We start from the raw sequence: 20,800 nt of genomic DNA, 5'->3' as shown, positions 1-20,800 counted from the left end.
AACTTCATGGCCATTTTATTTCTCTGATTACTGTCCAGCTTCTTGTCCCCTCATTCCAGTCCTTCAGACCAGGACACTTTGATGCTCTATTCAGACTATCAGTTCTGGACTATGTGCCAGTCTTGGATACTGCCTGGAAAATTGTCTTTGTGATTTGATTTCCAACTTGAGAGTTACGTTAACTCAACTTTTAGTGTTGTGCCCATCTCTGGCCCTTAAAATTTCAAACCTCATTCAGCAAATACCCAGGGCCCCCCCTTTACTTCCCTAGGAGGAAAGTTCAAACAAGTATATGAATTATCTCATTCTTCTGTAAACAGTGATCCGTGTGCTTTTCCTCACACTCATTCCCCACTGAAAACCTCTCTCATTTTTCACACAAGGGAGTCTTTGTGGATTACTTCAATCCCTAGACCTCTTTCCTCCTCTGAAGTCTCTCTGCACTTATTAACACATGTCACCTCTTCTACTAATCAGGGTTTTGAAGGATAATTTTTACATATAGTAAAATTGCCCTTTTGAGTGCGCCACTGGTGAACTTTGTTAAAGACAGACTACATTTAACCAATGCTGTCAAGATATAGAACGTTTCCATTACCACAGAAAGGTTCCTCATGATTATTGGTGGTCAGTTCTATCCTCCAACTCCAATGCCTGGTGACCACTAACCTATTGTCTATCTTCATAATTTTGCCGTTTTCAGAATTTCATTTAAGTGGAATCATACAATATGTGTTTTCTGGTATAATGCCTTTAAGATCCACCCATGTTGTTTCATATATCAATAGTTCATTCATTTTAATGGCTAAGTAGCCTTCCATTACAAGCATATACTGCATTTTGTTAATATATTAACTGATTGATCTTTGGCTTGATTCCAATATTGACTATTATGAATAAGTTTACATAAATATTCACATACAGAACTTTGAGTGGGAAATGTTTCCTTTTTCTTGAGCAATAACACTGAGTAGTACTGCTGGATTATAAGGAAAAATATTTAACATTACGTGAAACTGCCAGCTCATTTTTTTTTAATGCCTGTACCATTTTGCATTATGGCAAACAATATGAGCACATTTCAGTTGAATCACATACTAATCAAGCTTGGTATTGTCAGTATTTTTTTTTAAATTTAGATACCTAGTGGATATATAATGATATGTCATTGTGGTCTTAGTTTGAGTTTTCTAATAACTAATGACGTCGAGCACTGCCATTTATATATCCTCTTGGTAGAGTGCCTGTTCAAATCTTTTGCCCATTTCAAAAATTGGGTTCTCTTCTTATTTTTAATTCCTAAGAGTATTTATTTATTACCTAAATATGTCTTTCCTACACAAGTGTTTGGGCCATATTTTCTACTAGTCTGTAGCTTGTCTTTTCATTCTCTAACAGTGTCTTTGTGGGGCAGAAGTTTTAAATTTTGATGAAGTTCAGTTCATTTTGTTTTTTTCTTTTCTGGATTATACGGTTTGTGTCTTGTTTAGGAAATCTTTGCCTAACCACAAGTCACAAAGTTTCCTCCTGTCATTTCTTCTGGAAGTTTTAGAGTTTTAGCTTTTATATTTTTAAGTCTATGATACATTTAGAGTTATTTCTTATATAAGGTATGAGGTAAGGGCTGAGATTTATATTTTGCATGGAGATGCATAATTATTTTAGCACTATTTGCTGAAAAGACTATATTTATTCCTTTGAATTACTTTGGCAACTTGTCTGTAAATCAACAGAATATATATATTTACCTTTTGGATTTGGGAAAAGATCATGATTTTGGAGTCATACTAAGACTTAAACCTGTTTCTATCATTCTCTGTGTTTTCTAAGGCTGTTTATTATGAGTTTCCTAATCTAGAAAAAAAAGTGATTACAATATGTAATTTTTGTAATCAAAAGTGATTACAACACGTAATTTTTATAACATGTAAATGTTATGGCTTCTTTAAGAACTCTGTCAGACAAGCAAGATATATAAAAATTTTAGTGTTATCTTTCATTTATTTGTTTTGAACAATTTTTTAATCTTCCCTTCCTAGTTAGATTAGTGCCCTTTTAGAGCCAGGGACTGTTCTTTTTCTACTTTGACAGTAAGAACCACACAATCTCTAGCATAGAGTTTGTGTTCTATGGTGGACAAGATGCTGGGGGAGGTTTGAATCCTCAGAGAAGGTAGTGAGGAGTATGGTCATTGGCTGTGTAAGCAAATTCTAAAACTAATCCAGGTCCAGAGAAGATCAACAGTGTTGGGATATGGCTTCTCCCCTTAATAATATGCATGATACTTAGCATTACCTTCTCCTTTCCTTCTCTTTCTCCTTTCCAAGAAATCAAATATGAATTTAGTGGTTTAGAGCAAGGATTAATAGCATTTTATTCTCCATAAATCACTTTATTATTTTGCAGGGTCTTTTATATCCATTCCTATCCCCTGAAATTAACTATTTATTTAAAATTGCCAAAATTTCAATCCATAAGTCAAACAAAACTGTTGATTGCTTCAACAAGGGTTTTACGAAGTTCAAAGGAAACAGAAGTACATTGCTTTCAAGGAACTTATCATTTAAACTGGATGCAGCTATGTTTGGAGAATAGATTGTTGAACTGAGAGTCAAATTAATTTGGTTAAAATTCCACTTTTGCCTCTGAAGAGAAAGCAAGTTGTTGAACTGCCTTAACTGTCAACGTTAGTATTCATAAATTGGAGCTAATTCACCTCAAAGGACTTTGCATGCATGAATGAGATAATAAATGTGAAAACACTTTGTAATCACTAACATCCTATACAAATACAAGTCATTGTTATTACTAAGACTCAAAGCCAGCTTTAGAAAGGAATATGTTATTTGTTGATCAGTGAAAATGATGCCTGGAGACCTCTTCCCCCAAATCAACCCACACTCTACTAAGATGTAATACTACCTGGCATTTTACTAGGGGTAATGTAGTGCTTTGTGTTAAGCAAGCCTTCTCAGCTTTCCATGTAGCAATAGGGCTCAAAAACCTTATGTTAAACACCTGGCACCTAGGCAAAATTCACATGTGTCTTTCCCTCCACTCTTTCTGACTAAGGCAGTATAATTTAAAACCATGAGTCCTAGGAGACTTAAAAGAGTAGAAAAATGTTAATCCAAAACAGTAAAACAGCTAGTTATTTTACTAGCAAAATGAGTTCATTTTAGAGCAACAAAAAAGTTGCAGTTGGGGACATGCATCTATGGCAAACCACGTGCAAGTCCCCATAAAGCAAAAGAGATAAAACTTTTTTACAGAGGAGAAGGGAAGTTTGGAGGGGTTTTTATAAACAAAAACTCCATTGGAGGAAACTGGGAGTTCAAAAGATGGTAGCTTTTCATTGGCTGAGTTGTCACAGTCTCTCATTGGCTGAGCTAGTTGCCGGACAAGGAGAACTCTTTCTTCCTTCTACTGGCAGTGGCAAAGTAGTGTCACTTCCTGCCAGAGATGCAAAGTATGTCTCTTCCTGTGAAATCTGTATTGCCCTTGAGTGGTAAGTGCATGAGAGCTCCCCTTCTGGCCTCCCTACTCCATTTTAGTGAGTTTCTCTTTAATTTTCCCACCTAGAAGCAAGAGAATATATTGGAGAGAAGTAAAAAAAAAAAAAAAAAAAAAAAAAAGAGAGTCTATTTTCCAATTATTCAGGGTGAGCTCTCTAAACAGAAGATATTAGAACGACATTACACTAATGATTATAATCACAGTCTGTATTTTACCAGTTTTATTGAGGTATAACTGACATGCAAAATTGCATGTATTTAAGGGTACAGCTTGATGAATTTTCACATATAGACTTCCACGAAACCATCACTGTAATCAAGAAAATGAAGAAATCCATCACCCTTCCAATAGATTTTATCCCTGTTTCTCCTCCCTCTCCCCTCTTCTTAAGCAACAATTGATCAACTTTCTGTGACTCTTTATTTTTGAATTTTCTAGAAATGTATGTAAATGGAATTATATAGTAAGTATCTTTTAAAAAAATTAATTCCTTTCACCTTATGTGATATTATGATTTACAATAAGATATATATATATATTTGGTCTTTGGTCCTCATTCCTGGTACAAATTCCCTAAAACTCTTGGAATTTTCTGTGTTGAAAGTGATAATGGTGTCCTTCATTATGTTGATGCAGAAATTTTTGGAAAGCCCTTTGTTAACCTTAAGGATGAGGTCTCGTTGCCAGGGAAACCAATCATGTGATTAGAGGGTTGGAACTCACAGTCCCACCCCAACCCTACCTCCGGGGAGTGGAAAGGGGCTGAAGTTTGAATCAATCTTCAGTGGCCAATGATTTAACCAATTCTGCCTCTGTGATGAAGCCTCCATAGAAGCCCAAAAGGACGGGGTTTAGAGAGCTGCCAGGCTGGTGAACATGTGGAGGTACAGGAGAACAGTGCACCTGGAAAGGGCATGGAAGCTCTGCACCCCTTCCCCGTATCTTGCCCTGTGCATCTCTTCCATTTGGCTATTTCTGAGTTATATTCTTTTTAACTAATTGGGAATCTAGTAAATAAAATGTTTCTCTGAGTTCTGTGATCCACTCTAGCAAATCAGTCAAACCCAGGAGGTTTTGGGAACCTCTGATTTATAGCCAGTTGGTCAGAAGCACAGGTAACAGACTGGACTTGCAAATAGTATCTGAAATTTGGGGCACAGAAGGGTGCTTTTGACTGATTAGGAGAGAAAAGTAATTGAGTAAAGTGTATATTCTGGTTTTAGGTATTCTAAATCCTTTTTCTAAGTTCTTTAAAAACTGAAGCCATATTATCTTATTTATATCTGTTTTCTTAGCACTTAGCATAGTGCATGGGACAAGATAGATTTTTTTTATTTTAACAGTTATTATTAGGACTGAGATTTGGTGAGAGGAAAAAACAAAGGCAGAGAGAATTAAGCGTTTGTTCCTGGAGTTAAATGGAAAAAAAATGCATTTTTTTTTTTCTTTAGCACATTTTGAGCAAAATTAACTCCTAACCACTCTAGGTCCAAGTCTCTTATCCAAGCATATAGGTTGGAATATAGACATTGAAAATTATTGAATTTAACAAATAACTATTAAACGAATAGGAAGTTATGGTCCTATACATGTGCTAAGATGATACAGCTGAATGATACAGCTGTCTTTGTGCTCGTCCAGAAGTTCTTTTGAGGGGCTCTCAGTTACTCGGCACACAGGCCTTTTGAGTAGTCAACTTTCCTCTGCCTTGGCTGACTTCTTCTGCAATTTAATAGCATAGTTCCCACTCTACTGGAGAGAAATACAACTCAATAACAATCCTGTAACCAAAGGGAACATCATGGTGCCTATCCAAGTTCCCAAGTGAGAGTGATATGTACCAGCATGTCACCATGCAAAGGTTTAGGGACAGTTGCACAATGTATTTCATAACAACCAACAGACCAGTCAACTGCCAAGATAATTTAATTGTTAAAGCAGTGAAAACCCATCAGCTTGAACTTTATACCCATTCAAATAATGTCATCTCTTCCAACAGCCCACGTGGCAAAAAGACAATGTCCTAAGTTATTATAAGCTACACAGAAGCCAAGGTGTACAAAATTATTTCATTTGTCCTGATAATCTTCTGATTCTGTACTGCATTATGTTAAATGCGTGAATCCTTCAAGTAACTAACACTTTACTTTTCTATTTTTTATACGGTTTGCAATGTTTCTTAAAAAGTTATTATTATTCATTGCCTCTGATTGTATAGGAAAAGGAGGCTGAGGAATGATAAATTTGGCCTCCGGCTAAGGTGGAACAATAAGAAATGGATTTATCCTGTTACCTGAAACAAGCAAACGTTCTAAACAAATATAAGAAAAAAATTTTGGAAGACATTTGAAATCAAGTAACAAAAGATGGTGATCCCTGAGAGATGAGAACCAGATGAGATTACTCAATGATTGCCCCAGGTTACTGCCTTGAGATAATTGCCAGGTTTCAGTGCAGGGAGTAGGAACCCAGTCATAACCCAGAGCACTTCCTGAGATGGGGAGATGGTACTAAACCTAGGAAGATCCAAGTGCTAGAATTCGCAGAGCAAAGTATCAGAGGGGATGATAGCTGCACAGAGAGCTTCGGAGAGAAAGCAGCATTGGTGGTAAAGATAAACAAACTAATGAAACAGAAGAGAGAATGTAGAAACAGGCTTGAACATTTGAACAACTGATTCTGAAAAAAAATACGAAGACTTCATTAAGAAATAAGATCTTTTTTTGACAAATGTTGCTGAGATGACTAGGTAACCATATGCAAAAATAATAACTTTGATTCATACCTTGCAACATATATAATAACTAACTCAAAAAACTATAGCACTAAATTAAAAACTTAAAATGACAAAACATCTAGAAAAACACATAGGGGAGATATTTTATGACCTTAGGTTAAGTAAAGATTTTATAGATATAACCCCAAAAGTATTGTCCCTAAAAAAAAATGGATAAATTGGGAATTCATTAAAATTAAAAGTTCCTGCACTTCAAAAGATGCTGTTTAAAGAATGAAGAAACTAACCACAGACAAGGAGAAAATATGTGAAAATAAGCACAAGTAAAATATATGATAAATGACTTGTATCAAGATACTGAGTATGTGAATCTTAATATAAGAAAGAGGCATAGGTGGAAATATATACTTGGAAGCTATAGCAGATAGATAATTACTTAAAGACATACAATTTGATGAAATTGTCAAGAAAGTGGGTGAAGAGGGAGAAGCTAAGAAGTGTAAGGAAATGTCTTGGGACACTCAGCTGTTAAACATCTTAAGAGATAAGAAGGGAAAAGCTCAGGAAACTGAGAATGAGGGGCCAATACTGTAGGAAGAAAACAAGGAGACTGTGATGTCCTAGACTCCATGAAAGGAGCTATAGGGAGGAGGAAGTAGTTAACTGCGTTGATTTTGGTAGGTCAAATAAGTTGAAGAGTGAGAACTGATCACTGAGTTTAGCAATGTGGAGGCCACTGGTGACATTGACAAGGGTCCCGTTTTATGGTGCAGTGATAAAGGCAAAATTCTGTTTGGAGTGGTGGATTTAGGAGAAAATAGGAGGTGAGGAACTAGAGACAGCCAGTCCAGACAATTCTTTTGAGGAAATTTGCTTTAAGAGGACCAGAGAGTTGGGATGATATCAGGAGGAGGGCAGTGAAACCAAAAGAAGTCCATTCCTCTGTACCAAAATGAAAGAAATAAGTGTGTGCTGGTAGAATTGATTCAGGAGATAGAAAAAAATGATGATATAAAGAAGAGAGGACATTTAATAGAGTGGCATTCTTGAGTAAGTAAAAGGGAATAGGATGTAGAGAGGAAGGGGGTTAGCCTCAAAGAGGGGTATGGACAGCTCACTGACTACAAAATAGGAGAAAGCAGAGTTTGCAGACATTAATACAGCAAAGTGGGAAGATATGAGACTAGGAGTTTATAGAAGTTCTATTCTGAATGATTCTGTGGGAGGCAGTGGTATTTTATGGATGCTTTTGCCCTACAAAGGCAGCGTTAAAAGACTGTGACACATACCATATGTCCCACAAAGACTTTACACTACGGTCCTTTTCAGATAAAAAGCTTGCCAAAGAGATTGGAGCTTCTGAAATCCAGCTTAGTCATGTATTCAACAAAATTTTTAAAAATGTCTACTATATGTCACGTTCTTCACAAGGTAGTGGAATAGAAACAGCTACTGAAATTGGTATTATCTCCCATTCTCTCCTCCCCTGCTCATGATGTTCAATTACTTTTCCCAACGCACCATAGAAGCAGCTCCTGCAAGTTATCATAACTTAAATGGCAGATACACTAGGCAGTCTCCATCTTATCTGTACTCTTGGCCAGTTTTGAACATATTAACACATATATAGTCTGGATGGACCCATGTTCTCAAGACCATAGTGTCATTCTTTTATCCTCTTGATGAGAAAAGTTTCAGCTCATCTTTCAAAAAAACAGGGATAATCACAGACGACTTACCAATTAATGTCTTGGGAGTTTGGAAGACATTCACCAAGATGAGATAATGGAAGAGACTTTGGGTCCATAGGAAGAAGTTAAAAATAGTGATTTGGACTAGAAAGAAATGTAATTTTAAGAATCATTAGCATATAGATGATTGCTGAACCTATGGGAGTAGGAAAAAAATGAGAAGCCTATGGGTTATTCAGGGGAGTTAAAAGTAACCAGAAGACAACAGTGTAGTACAAGTCAATGCAACTCAACTAACTGATTCTTCCCTCAGTGCTCACTACTTGCCAGGATAGGTGTAGAATTTGAGCAAGTAATAGTCAAAAATGAAAGAGTAAGATGGAAAACAACACGAACTGTCTAGATTACTTGGGAAAAAAAAGGTTTAAGGTGGTACTTCATTGAATGCATTTACAAAATGTATTGCATTTAACTGTATTTTGAGTATAAATTATTTAATACATTGTCATTAGTTTCACACAGCCAAACCACCCAAGAACTATTTTTATTTAGACTTTTACACAATGTTTTTCTCAATTTTTACACAGTTTACTCAGAATATCACATTCCTTATCTGAGTATCCACTATTATCGGAGGCTACTCAAAAGTGGAATCTTTGTTTCCTAGAGGCCACTTTTCATATTTCACACCTGACTCAGCACATGTCCAAAGTGGCCATATTTGTTGAATAACGGCTTGAACGTTTTTTAAGTTTACAACTTTCCTACTTACTTTTTCGCCTTAAAATACTGTTTTCCATGATAGTAGAATTAAAGCAATGTTGCCCTGTGATAATCTTCCCATCTTCTTGTTTCAATCTATAATGAACAATAAAACTGTCAACTTCTTAATTCTTCCTCTGCCTTCTTCTCTCTTTGTGACCTTGAAGTTCACTTATAATGGGGGAAGTTGTTAGGTGCATTGTTGGTGTGCTAAGTTCTCAGAGGTATACAGTTTCACAGAGAAAGCAAACTTTGGGTGTTTCTTTTTAAATTTTTAAAAATTCCTTCTTTAAATAAAGACAAAAGAAGCATGTGGCTGATCTGATTAGAAAATTAGAAATCACAATGCACTGATTTTTTTTTAATTGTGTAAAATAATTTTTAACTAAAAAAGTATTTTTTACTAAACATATTTTTAAGCAAAGCATTTTCTGATATACAAGTACTTTTATAATTCATTATTTTGGCCTTAGTCTCCCAGTGACAGTATGGGAGGACAAACAGCTGTTTTACAAAATGCCATCCCTTTCTAAAATGGTACTAATCTAGCTTAGCATTTCTCAGTCTTGGCACTATTGACATTTTGGCTGAGAAAATATTTGCGAGAGGCTACCCTGTGTAAAATAGGGTGTTTACCAGCATCCCTGGCCACTGCCCACTAGCTACTAGTAGTATTCCTCAAATTGTGACAATCAAAAAATATTTCCAGACATTGTCAAATGTCCTGGGTGGTGGGCGGAAGGGAACAAGGATGAGAAAAACTAAGGCAAATTTAACAAAATCAATTTTATTTAATGATAATTACGGAAGAAAAATGTAATGAGGAGGTTTTGGAGTTTTGGCTTATTTTACTTTCCTTCCTTCCCTCCTTCTTTCCTTCCTTCCATCCTTCCTTCCTTCCTTATTTCCTCATTTCCTCAGTCCCTTGGCTCCTCTTTTCCTTCTTTGTTTTAATGGATACATCCTTATTCAACAAAACTTTGTGTGGAAGTTCAATGTGTAAAAATTTACATAAAATTCCGATATGTAGAAGTTTAACATATAAGCTGCACTCTTAACTGGCTTTCAAGACAATATCTCCTTGCTCTCTGTTCTAGGAATCAGGCCATCAGAGATCACCCCTTTGGCCCAGAGTGTTCTGGAATTATTCAAACTAGCCAGTCCTCAACCATAGCCCTTACCCTGCCTCGCCTTTCCCCTGAAATCTCCAATAAAGGCTCTGGCCTAGACTTTCTGCTTGCTCCCATCTTCTGCCACTAGACCAAAACCTGGCACTTCCCCTGTGGCCCTGTGTGGCACATAGTGACCTTGCTCTCTGGCGCATAATAAGAACTTTCTCCAAGCCTCATGCTCATTTCCCCCTGTGGCCACATCGATTTTACCATACACCATGCCATACCACACTAGAAGTAATAAACATCCATTTCTTTTACACAGAAGTCCAATGTGCAAAATTTTACATAGAAAGCTAATGTATAAAAGTCTCACGGATGGCGTGCTCTCCTTAAAATGGTGTGGTCCCGAGACTCACTGTAATAATCATGTTTTTATTTCTGTATTCTGTGATGTTTGTGAGTTGTAACCAATATTTACATTCTTAACACACCTACCCTCTTGGCTCTGCCATATCTTCCAACTCTCCAATCCAATGACCACTGAACAGGTGCTGACTATACCCTGACTTCTTTAATCCTCATAAATGAATTAAGGTAGGTATTGTCACCTCAAAATTACAGAAGGTTAGATGTTAAGTAATTGTCCAAATTTAATTGTAATTTTTTCCATTGCATGATACTTTCTTAAATTGAATCTTAAATATAGGTGAGCCACTATGTTAGGCTTATGCTATATGTGGTATGTACATCAATATTAAAGATTAAATGTTACCTTTATTTTAGGGATTAGAGTCAACCTTATCCAGCGAAATTCTCTTTGCCATCAGTTTGCTCTCCCACAACTGACTGCATTCAAACTAAAAGGCAAATATAAATGTGCCACTTTTTCTCAAAACCCCATGATGACTTCTCATCATTTACCATATGAGTTAAGCTCCTTAAGGTAGCATATGGGGTTCTCCACAGTGTAGCCTCTGCCTACCTCGCCATGTTCATAACTCACCTCAATATCACCCTACTGCTCATAGCTTTCCCTGTGTCCACCTCCACCTCCATGTTTCTGGGTTTCTGACATACGTGCTTATACATGGCTGCTTGGAAGAGTCCATTCTTGTTACCTACTTCCTTTTCATCCTTTACAACTCGACTCATGGATCATCAACCTTGGTAAAATCTTTCCTAATAACTCTACTCTTAACTCTGGGCAGTACACCCTTCTATTCTAAATATCTTTGTAATAACGTATTACCTCTCTATCATTACTCTTAGAACATGGCGATATAATTATCTATGTTGCAATTTGTCTCCTCTACTATCTGATACTCTTTTTGACAAAACGACTGTAGAATTAATTTTATAATCAGTGCCTCGAATAGAGCTATAAATATGGGAATTATTGTATAAACCTTTGCTGGCTACACGAATTAATTTCATCTAGGTATCCTCAATGTGCAATTAGGTTGAATTTTTATAATGATGCTAAAAAATGATCTTTTGAAAATAGGACAGTCTCCTTAGTTTGCCTAGAAAGTTCTGTTGAGTACAAATCTCAAGAAGAAAAAGTATGAGCTACAGAAACTAATCATCTTTTTTGAAAAATAATAGGACATTTTTTTTTCTTACTGATTGCCACAGGTAGGCTCATGTTTGAGGATAAAAGATGGCCCATGATACTTCAGGGAATTTTAACAATAAACAGAAATAGAACATGACTCATTGAGCCTTTAAGAGGAAGGAAGAATTATTTCAGTTTGCAGTTTTCAATTTAGATAAACATATAAGCCACCTAGAAGGCATATGTGTTTTAAACTCTGAAATTAAAGTAAGTAAGTGGGGGGTGAGGAGGGAAGGCAGGAGTGAGAGAGTCAGTGGTTTGTATAAAGTATAGATTTATGTCATCTTGTTGAAGTAAACTGTATTCTTTTAAGACATAAAATGATTAATTAAGCTCATAGTATATAAAAGCTTAGGTAATCCTTAACTGAAGCCAATGGTTAGAAAAAAAAAAAAGGGTTGTTATTAGGTAGGCAAGTTTCAAGATGGTGTTTGTTTGTTAACGTATAATTGTCCTGGTCCAGCTGCCTTTCCTTTATGAATTCTCAGTGATTCTTCTCACCTACACTCTCATTTCCTACAACTCCTGTTACTCTCTCTTTCTTTTCTAGTATGATGATAAGTCTGGACTGGAAGCTCAAAGGGAAATCATGCCCTACCTTAACCAAGTAAACTTCTTTATTAGATCCTGGAAATGAATTATAAACTCTCACTGGACTATACCTGTAAATTAAGGCTGACATATCATTAATCAGGGATAAATGCCAACTAATCTATTCTCGGAAAGCACCACTAGGCTAAAACCACTAAATCCCTGCATGGACACGTTATCCAACAGTGATGTAATGTGTGAACAATTATAAAATGAGTCACTGTGATTCTCTACCTTTGCAAAAGCATTTCTTTTTGAAAAATGTGTTTTTGAAAATTACCTTTTCCTTCCTCTGCTCAGTAGCCTCCAGGGCTCAGCATTCTACTGCCAATCTTTGAGGTAAAAGTAAGTGCCTGAACTTTCCCAGATGGTCATGTTTGAACTTAATTGAAGACACACCTCTGCTACAATTATGGGGGAAAGTTTGAACTAGCATTTCTTTTATATATATATGTATTTTTTTAAAGAAGTTGTGGTATAGTTATACAATGGAATACTACTCAGCCATAAAAAATAATAAAAGAATGTCATTTGCAGCAACATGAACTGGCATTTCTTAAAAGCCTATCAAAATGTTTGTCATTGCATCATCATTATAATACTGTGAGGTAGGAATATTATACCCACTTTACAGATGATAGGAACAAGTATAGTACAGTACTGCAATTGCCTTCCCCTACTTCTTAGAATTGCCTACATAAGTAGCTAAAGGAAAGAAACATTTCAAGGTCAGAGTGCAGTTAGACCTTGCAGTTCGAGGTACTCAGCAAGAGCTGGCAGGGATGTCCAGTGCCCATGGGAGACTCTCCATAAACTCAAAGAATTCATTCACAACCCCAGGGTCATACAGTTGGTAACAAACAGAAGAACCCTTTAAATCTAGGCTCGTTTGACCATAACGTCTCGCTCTTTCTTCTCCATCAAACTGAACTCATCCCAGGCTCTCCAAGTGCCCTGGTACTTGCTTCTTTTGATCCTCACTGCGGAGATTTATGGTCCATTGTTTACACTCTGTCTTTCTAAATCTTTCTATTTTCCTTTGATTCCTATTACATTTAACATGCTGACTACGTGTTTTATCGTGTCCTCCAATGTCTGCTTTGCTACTTACATGAAAGTAGAGTCACTATCTCAGCCTTCTGCTCTAAAATCATTTTTTCGTAAAACACGCTATTAAAGGAAATGAAACTGTTCATACCTTCAAGGTTTTTGAAATCTCATTGAAGAGGCAGAACATCAATATCTAACAGGATAAGGAAAGGTTATTTCATAGATACACGCATACAGATTGATAGTGTGGATTATGAAACTTCACTGGGAACCAGAGTAAATTTGATGGTGCTCTGGGGCTGAGATTAAACTAGGAAACTTAAAGAGAAGTGATGCCTTACCAGCTATGTCTTGAAAAAATATGAATTTTTATTTAGCAGACTGGATGAAAAGTCTTGTGAGGAGCTCCTGCAGTATCAGAGTGGGAAATGGCTGGACACTTTGTGGCTCAGTGAGATTAATGAGATATGGTTAAGACAAAGTTAGGAGTCCAAATGTTTTCCAAATTGTACACCGCTAGTTCTGAGGTCTTCTTGGATTTCTAGACTTATGTACATATATATATATATATATAAAAATAATATATATATATATATCTCCAACTCCCTACTAGATGTGTATATTTCATTTTCTTAAAGGAAATTAAAACATATCTAGGACTAAACACCTCGTCCTCCTTTCCACACCATGAACCTCCCTCTCTCCCAGGGTTCCTTGTGTTTGTGAAGGTACAGCCCTGACTCTAGTCGAACCAGCCAAAAAGCCAGGAGTGAAAGTGAGTATTTTTCTCTCCCTCATTCTCTACATACAACCCAACAGAATGTGAAGATTTCTGTGGTACTCCTAATTCTTTCTCCTATTCATCTCCCATTCATATATTTCTTAATTCAAGCTACAACCTTTTGATTGTTCTTCCTATTTTAATGCTTTTCTCTAATACGTAAAACAGTGGGACAACAGTTCGTATTTTTTTTTTAAGGTAAACAAATTTAACTCTGAAATATCTCTGCTGAAAATACTTCAATGGCTTCCCAGAGGAAATCTTGACATGCCTATGAAGTCACAAAGCCTAGTTAAGACTCCATTTCCAGACTCAACTCACATCCCTGCTTTTTTGCTTTTAGGGGCTTCACCTTCTCTGGCCTTGTTCATTTCCTCAAAGGAGATGAGTCATGCTCCGTCCCACAGGAAGGACACTGCTTGGTGGAGGCTTTCTCCTCGTAATTTTCGGTGATCTTGTACTTTTTTTTTTTTTAATATCTTACTATACTCATTGCTTCTTTTGGTCTATCATCACATCTTAAGAAAACCCTCCCCAACTCCCAGATTAAATCAAGTTATTTCTAGAATGAATTAGAATACATAACAGCAGCAACAACACAACCAGAAGTAGGTGGTTAGGAAAACTGTGGGCTGAAGATTCCAGGGCTTACACTTGATTTTAATTATTTGGGGATCATAGAAAAGTTCAAAGAAACCTATAAACCTCCACATACACAAAAGTTTGCATAAGATTTTATAAACTCCTTCCTGAAGATTATATACTTTGCAGCCTCAAATTAAAAAGTTTGATGATTCTTCAGATTTTATGATCAAAATGCACTTTCTCAATCTCTACCACAGAAACTTAAAGAGAACTAGAGTATACTTCAGGAATTGCCACTTTTTTGTTTTTATTTTTTAAACATCTACACGTTCCCGATATGGATAACCTTCATACTACATTTTATGAAATGCTATGCTAGAGAAAGTATCTGATGGTTGAAATATAAATGATGTATTCTTTGAAAATATTCCAGTTGTGAGATAAATAAGTCCTGGGGTATACCGTGCACCGTGATGACTAGAGCTAACAATACTGTTTGTATATTTGAAAATTGCTGAAAGAGTAGATCTTAGAAATTCTCATCACAAGGAAACAAAATGTGTAGTGCTGCTTGCTCACTAAAACTATTGTGGTGATCATTCTGCAATATAAACTTTTATCAAACATTATGTCGTACACCTTAAACTTACACAGCATTATACGTCAATTATATTTCAATTAAACTGCGAAAAAGGAAGAAAAAATACTCTGGGTTGGGAAGAGCTGAGATCCACACATGTAAAATGTCGTTCATTTGCCACTCCGCATGAATTTGTGTGAGGGTCTTGCAGACCAGCCTGTGCGCAGCATAAAATTTTGCTTTGTAATACTTGAGTATTGCTGGACTTCTCCCTACGCACATCTTCACCGTTAACCATCATGGGTTTGCTCCGATTTACATGTAACCTCAAGTGGGTGCTCTGGGTTCTACAGACCTTCAAAATCTAATGAGTAATCTGTCTTCTTTCTGTTCTGGTTTGTGTTATTTAAACTCCAAAAAGGGCACTGTTTGCAAGTAATTAGAATCTGCTACTGGGACTCTTACGAAATATGAATTTCAAAACAATGCTATCTGCCAGACATTGTTATGTCAGCTTCAAGTTTCTGACTGAGACATTTAAATTGAAATGAGGAGGCAAATTTATAGATCCTGTAAAACTGTACTGGCTGCACCTCAGGTCTACATTTTTGAGGCACTGTCTTACATAATCATTGCCTTTATGTGTAACTACTATCATCATCACCACATCAGTGCTGGTAACTTTTGAGGGCAAGTCATGCCCAGGTTTCAGACTTAGAACATTTAGTGCATTTCAGCCGCTTAGAGCAGACCTGGCACAGAGTAGCTGTTTCACTACATTAAATGAACAAGTGTGGGCATACATTGAACACACAATGAAAGAATCCAGAAAATGAAGACTGGTTTTCCTTTCTGCCTTCTACCCGTGCTCTCTCATTTAGGCATCTGAAAAATGCATGTGGCTTGAGGGCAATCCACTAATATCTGATCACAGTCTGGCTGGTTGATCTTGGCATATCATTTTCAGTTGTCTGCGATTTGACTTACTGTACAATTTCCATCAAGGAAATCTAATTGGCAATGTCCATTTTGTAAATACTTCAGAGAAAGTGGTTGTTCCTGTTATCCATTGAACCCATCAGGGGAGAATGGCAATGCAAAAATCAGACAAATATATTTGAAACTAATCCTGAACGGTCTACCCAGACTCCTATACATCTTTAATTCAGTTTCTTATGGCTTTAAATCCAGTGGCTGCAGGCCTGTCTGAAGAGCTTTGAGTTCAATGTGTGACCCATCCTGCCACTTTCGGGTACAACAGAGGCTCACTTTCACTCGCCAGACTCTGCCAACTAAGGGTAGATAGTGGATGGTATGTTTTAGGAGGGTTTTCATAAGAGTAGAAAAAATAAGTTCTCAGTAGCCCATTACCTCCATTTATTAGGTCCACCAGGTATGAATTCGTTTTTTCTTTTGTTTTCTATGATTTGATACATATTTGTATTCACACTGATGGTTCGCTGTCTTGTTTATCCTCTTTAGAGGAGTTTGCACTTCTCTGCCATGAGTCAGCTTTGACTCTCACATACTGCCTCTTTTTCTCTTCTGTACCCAATGTTATCTTCTCCTCTCTTGCCTTGATTATGGTCCCACTCTACTTTGAAACATGCACACATTCTTACTACGCTTCATAAATGACATCAACCTCAAAACAAAGTTACTGCTCTGCTGCTCTTCTAAGGAATGGCTCAAGTTTTTGCCTTTTTCCCCCCACTGTCATTATACACAACTCTTGTGCCTGTTCTCATCTTTTTTACTTAGTCATACTTTTCTGTTCTTTTAAATTTTGCACTCTTAATATTTTGAAGCAGAATAGCATAGTGATTAAAAGCAACAAAATTGGGTGCCAGATTGCTGGATTGCCAATTACATCCTCCATTCTTTATCACTGTGTGATACTGGGCCCTGAATATGAAATCTTGATGCCTCCGTTTTTGCAAGCGTAAAACAGGGATATGATACCCATACTTCAAGGAGTAACTGTGGGATGAACTGAATTAAAACAGACCATTAGAAGAGTGCTTGTCACACAGTAAGCACTCGGTAAGTGTTAATATCACCATTATCATCATCATCACCACCAACATCATTTCATCCATTCTCACCATGCTCCCACAGCTGTTTGATCAATAACATTTAGGTAACTCTTAATTTTTAAAAAGGAATGGATATATGTCACTCTTTGTTATTTTTGATTCACGTTTGCCACACGTGGTCCTTCTGACCACTGCATTAATAAGGGTCCAGCACGGAAACAAACCACTCTATGTATTTCAAGCAGTATGGTATAAATATTGGGAATGAGTTTCTTACAAAATTGCTTGATGGACTGGCGGGCTGGAAGCTAGAAAGTGCACCACTATACTACTGAATCCAAGAGCACATCATCACCGATGTGACTCAGAGGTCAGGATGCTGCTCCCGCCCCTGCCATTTCCACCACGACCAATCCCACTCCTACCCATGAAGCTAGGCTCAAGCTACCAGAGAATCAAATCCAATAACTAAACTGCTTCTAAACAGTCACACTTCCTACAATTGCTTGTTAACAGAAACTACAGTAGAACAGAGATCTCTATCTCACATCATCCTTGGCAAAGGAGTTTTGAAAGTGTAGTTTTTAGCTTCTTTTTTTTCTTTTTCTTTTGTCCTGAAAGTTCTGTCCTGATAACTTCAACTATTGCCTCCATATAACTAACCAATCCCTATTCACAGCTCTGACCTGCTTTCTCTAATTTCAAATATGTTAACTCCAAGAAATATTGGAAATTTCCACATGTATATCATACCTTAGCCTCAAACTCAATATACTTATAGTATAACCAAACAAATACAAAATTCCACCAAACTGTGTCACTGTAAGTATGATTTTAATTAATGACACATTTTCTCAAAAGTCTTCAGGTGCAAATATTTGTTTATCACAACCTCAAATTTCTCCTACTCTTGTTTGGTACACAGTTAAACGGTAGAAGATCTACAAGAGTAAATAGACTGCATGGTCTTCAAATGATCTTCCAAAAATATCCAGTTTTTTATTTCAGTTTTTTCCTAGAAATGGTCAGTAACAGCTTGAATCTATATCCCCTATCACAGCATGATATTACAGTAAATTTTTTTAGCTCTGAATTATAGTGGATTTTTACATTTAATCATATACTATTGGGAATACTGACATCCTACTATGGAAATTGAAGAGTCTAGCAGAGAGACTCCGGATGAAGAAGTTGTTACAACATACGATACAAAATTACTGCCAAGGAATTAGGTAAAATCAGCAGATCAGATTTTATGTCTGACAATAGATGTGTGACCTTGGGGAAACTACTTAAAATCTCTAACCCCAGGTTTACTTAGCTGTAAAATAGAGGTAAAAATGGTACATTGATGCCACCCTCCTTCTTTCTGAATATGTTTTAGAGTAATGCTGCAGTTTGTATAATTTGATAGTCATTATTATACTTTGTAGATTCACGGCTAAAAAACTGATTTGAAAACTTTAGGGACCTGTGGTGTGATTCTATATAGAATCCTAACGTTCACATGGGTAACATATGTCCTATGTTGAGTAGATTGGAAGATGACAAAAAAAATTAGTAGATCTAGCTTTAGTCCCCACAATCAATTTATAAATATTGGTATTTAATGCAATTCAACTTATAAATATTTAAATAACTAATGTATAAATATTGTCATTTAATGTAATTCAGTTGATAAAAATTGGTATTTAATATGATTTTCTTTTGTGTGTTGGGGAAAGGTTTAGGTGCCAAACAGAATTTGAAACCCATCGCTCTGAATCATCAGTAAAAAACTGTCCTCTTCTACTAAACATAATAGTAGTAGATTATTCCGATATTTATTAGCAAAATGAGCATTTTTTTAAATTCAGCTACACACTACAACTATGTTAAACTGAACAACATAAGAAAAGTCTTAACAATACTAGAGAACATGTTGAGCTCTCACACCTTTATTTCTCAGTTTCAATAATGACTTTAATTGTTGAAATAGGACTGAAATAGCCCCCTAGAATAATTGATCGTCCATCACCAGGGATTGTCTTGCAAAGATATTGCAACTGATAAGATAGGGAGTTCCCTGTAACCCTATGCATGGAGTTGGCTCAGTAAAAATCCCTTAAATAAATGAAGGAATTAATTTATTAGCTAATGACAATTAATTTGAACTTAACTTGTCATTATATTTTTCTCCAGTTTCAATTCTAAAAAAAAACTTCATTTTTACATTAAATTTCCAATAACTGGATTTTGTCAAATGTGGACAAGTTTCTTCTTTGTCTAAATCAGCAGCTTTTAGATTTTTTTTTTTTAATCAGCCACTGCTAGATGTACCCACTGCATATAACTGCCAAGCAAATTTGGGAGGCCACAGAAGAATAGGGTTGAAGAAATGAGAACATCATGGGAGGAGGAAGCCGTCACCAAGGCGCGAGCACATGTTGTTCCTCACCACACTGAGCGCGCCAGTCCACAGAGCACACCCTGGGACATCCCACCATGGATATACTTCTGGCATCATCTGGGAGAAGCAACAAGTTAGGAGTCTCTGCTTCCTCATGGCAGCAAGAGACTTGCTGAAAACTGATATCATTTGGGCTTGTCTCCCTGCAAGATATGAAGCATAACATCCAAAGGAGTGAAGCACGTTCTCCCCACTGTGTTGGGGGGTAGGGTGGGGAAAGCTCTGCCTGCTTGGCACAGCCAACTCTTTAACGGGAAGGCAGCAGAGTTTTGCAAGGCAAGGGAGCTGGGGGAATGCTCTGAAAACCACACCTCTGCCTTTTGGCACTGGACGTCAACCGAAAATCATTCTTTGGGGACTGGTTTTTGGAAGACTTTTATGCTCATAATGAAAGCACAAGTTCTAACAGAAGATATGCTGCAGGCCTGGAGCTTAGAAAGTAAACTGAAGGAGGACATTCTTCATGAAAAGCCAGTGCTCTCAGGAGACAGCAGCCCTCTTGGAACAGATGATAGAAGTTCCATTAGAAATACAGACACTGCCATTACAGAGTTTGCAGCAGAACAGAGAGGTAAAATGCACAGAAATAGAACTTTGGTAGGAAGTAATACATTACTGAAAGGTACAGATAAATTTCTGATGGGATCAAAGAATGGAAGAACAATTACTCCCATTTGAGAGAAATTACCAGAAGCTTTGTAGAAGAGATGCAACATATAAAAAGTACTCAGCAAAGCATAAAGATGATGTACTTAAAAAAAAAAAAAAAAACTAGAAGAATAAGTTTGAAGCCTTTCCATCTCAGGGAAACAATTGTGTGTCATGTTATTTGATCTTTATTGAATTAAAAGTAATTAGAATCCATTCAGCTAAAGCATCCTATTGGAATTTTAAATGGGATTATATTACATTTATAAATTAAATTGGAGAGAATGGATATCTTAAAAATATTTAGTCTTAGTCTACAGGCTTATCTCCCTGAATTAACCTGATTTTCTCTAATCTGACCAAGAGGAGCGTATTGCACTTTTGCTTTCTCATATAATATCCATTTTCCATTGTTCCATCATGCAGTTTGTTTTGTCTTAGTAAGTGTTTGGATTTCTTGTCATTAATATATTATTGAGATCTGAGTATGAGATAAGATCGTACAATGACCCTGTCCAAAAATAATGCCTGCCTCTGTGCCGAGTGTAATAAAGACGATGTTGCTTCAAGACAGAAAATGTATTTTCCAGTGAGATTCACTGTTGTTGTGTGTTTTCCTAACCTCTGCCACAGTCATCTTTCCA

At 36.6% G+C, this 20,800-nt stretch overlaps 1 pseudogene; it reads right to left on the bottom strand.

Moving 5' to 3' along the window:
• LOC102503981 overlaps positions 1-10,973 on the bottom strand; it is a 111,434-nt pseudogene extending 100,461 nt beyond the window's left edge.
• Positions 10,974-20,800: the final 9,827 nt, after the last annotated feature.

The sequence above is a fragment of the Camelus ferus genome, chromosome 25 (assembly GCF_009834535.1).
Source record: "Camelus ferus isolate YT-003-E chromosome 25, BCGSAC_Cfer_1.0, whole genome shotgun sequence".
Taxonomy (NCBI): Eukaryota; Metazoa; Chordata; class Mammalia; order Artiodactyla; family Camelidae; genus Camelus; species Camelus ferus.
The sequence above is the reverse complement of the archived record's forward strand: the minus strand, read 5'-3'. Positions and strand labels throughout refer to the sequence as shown.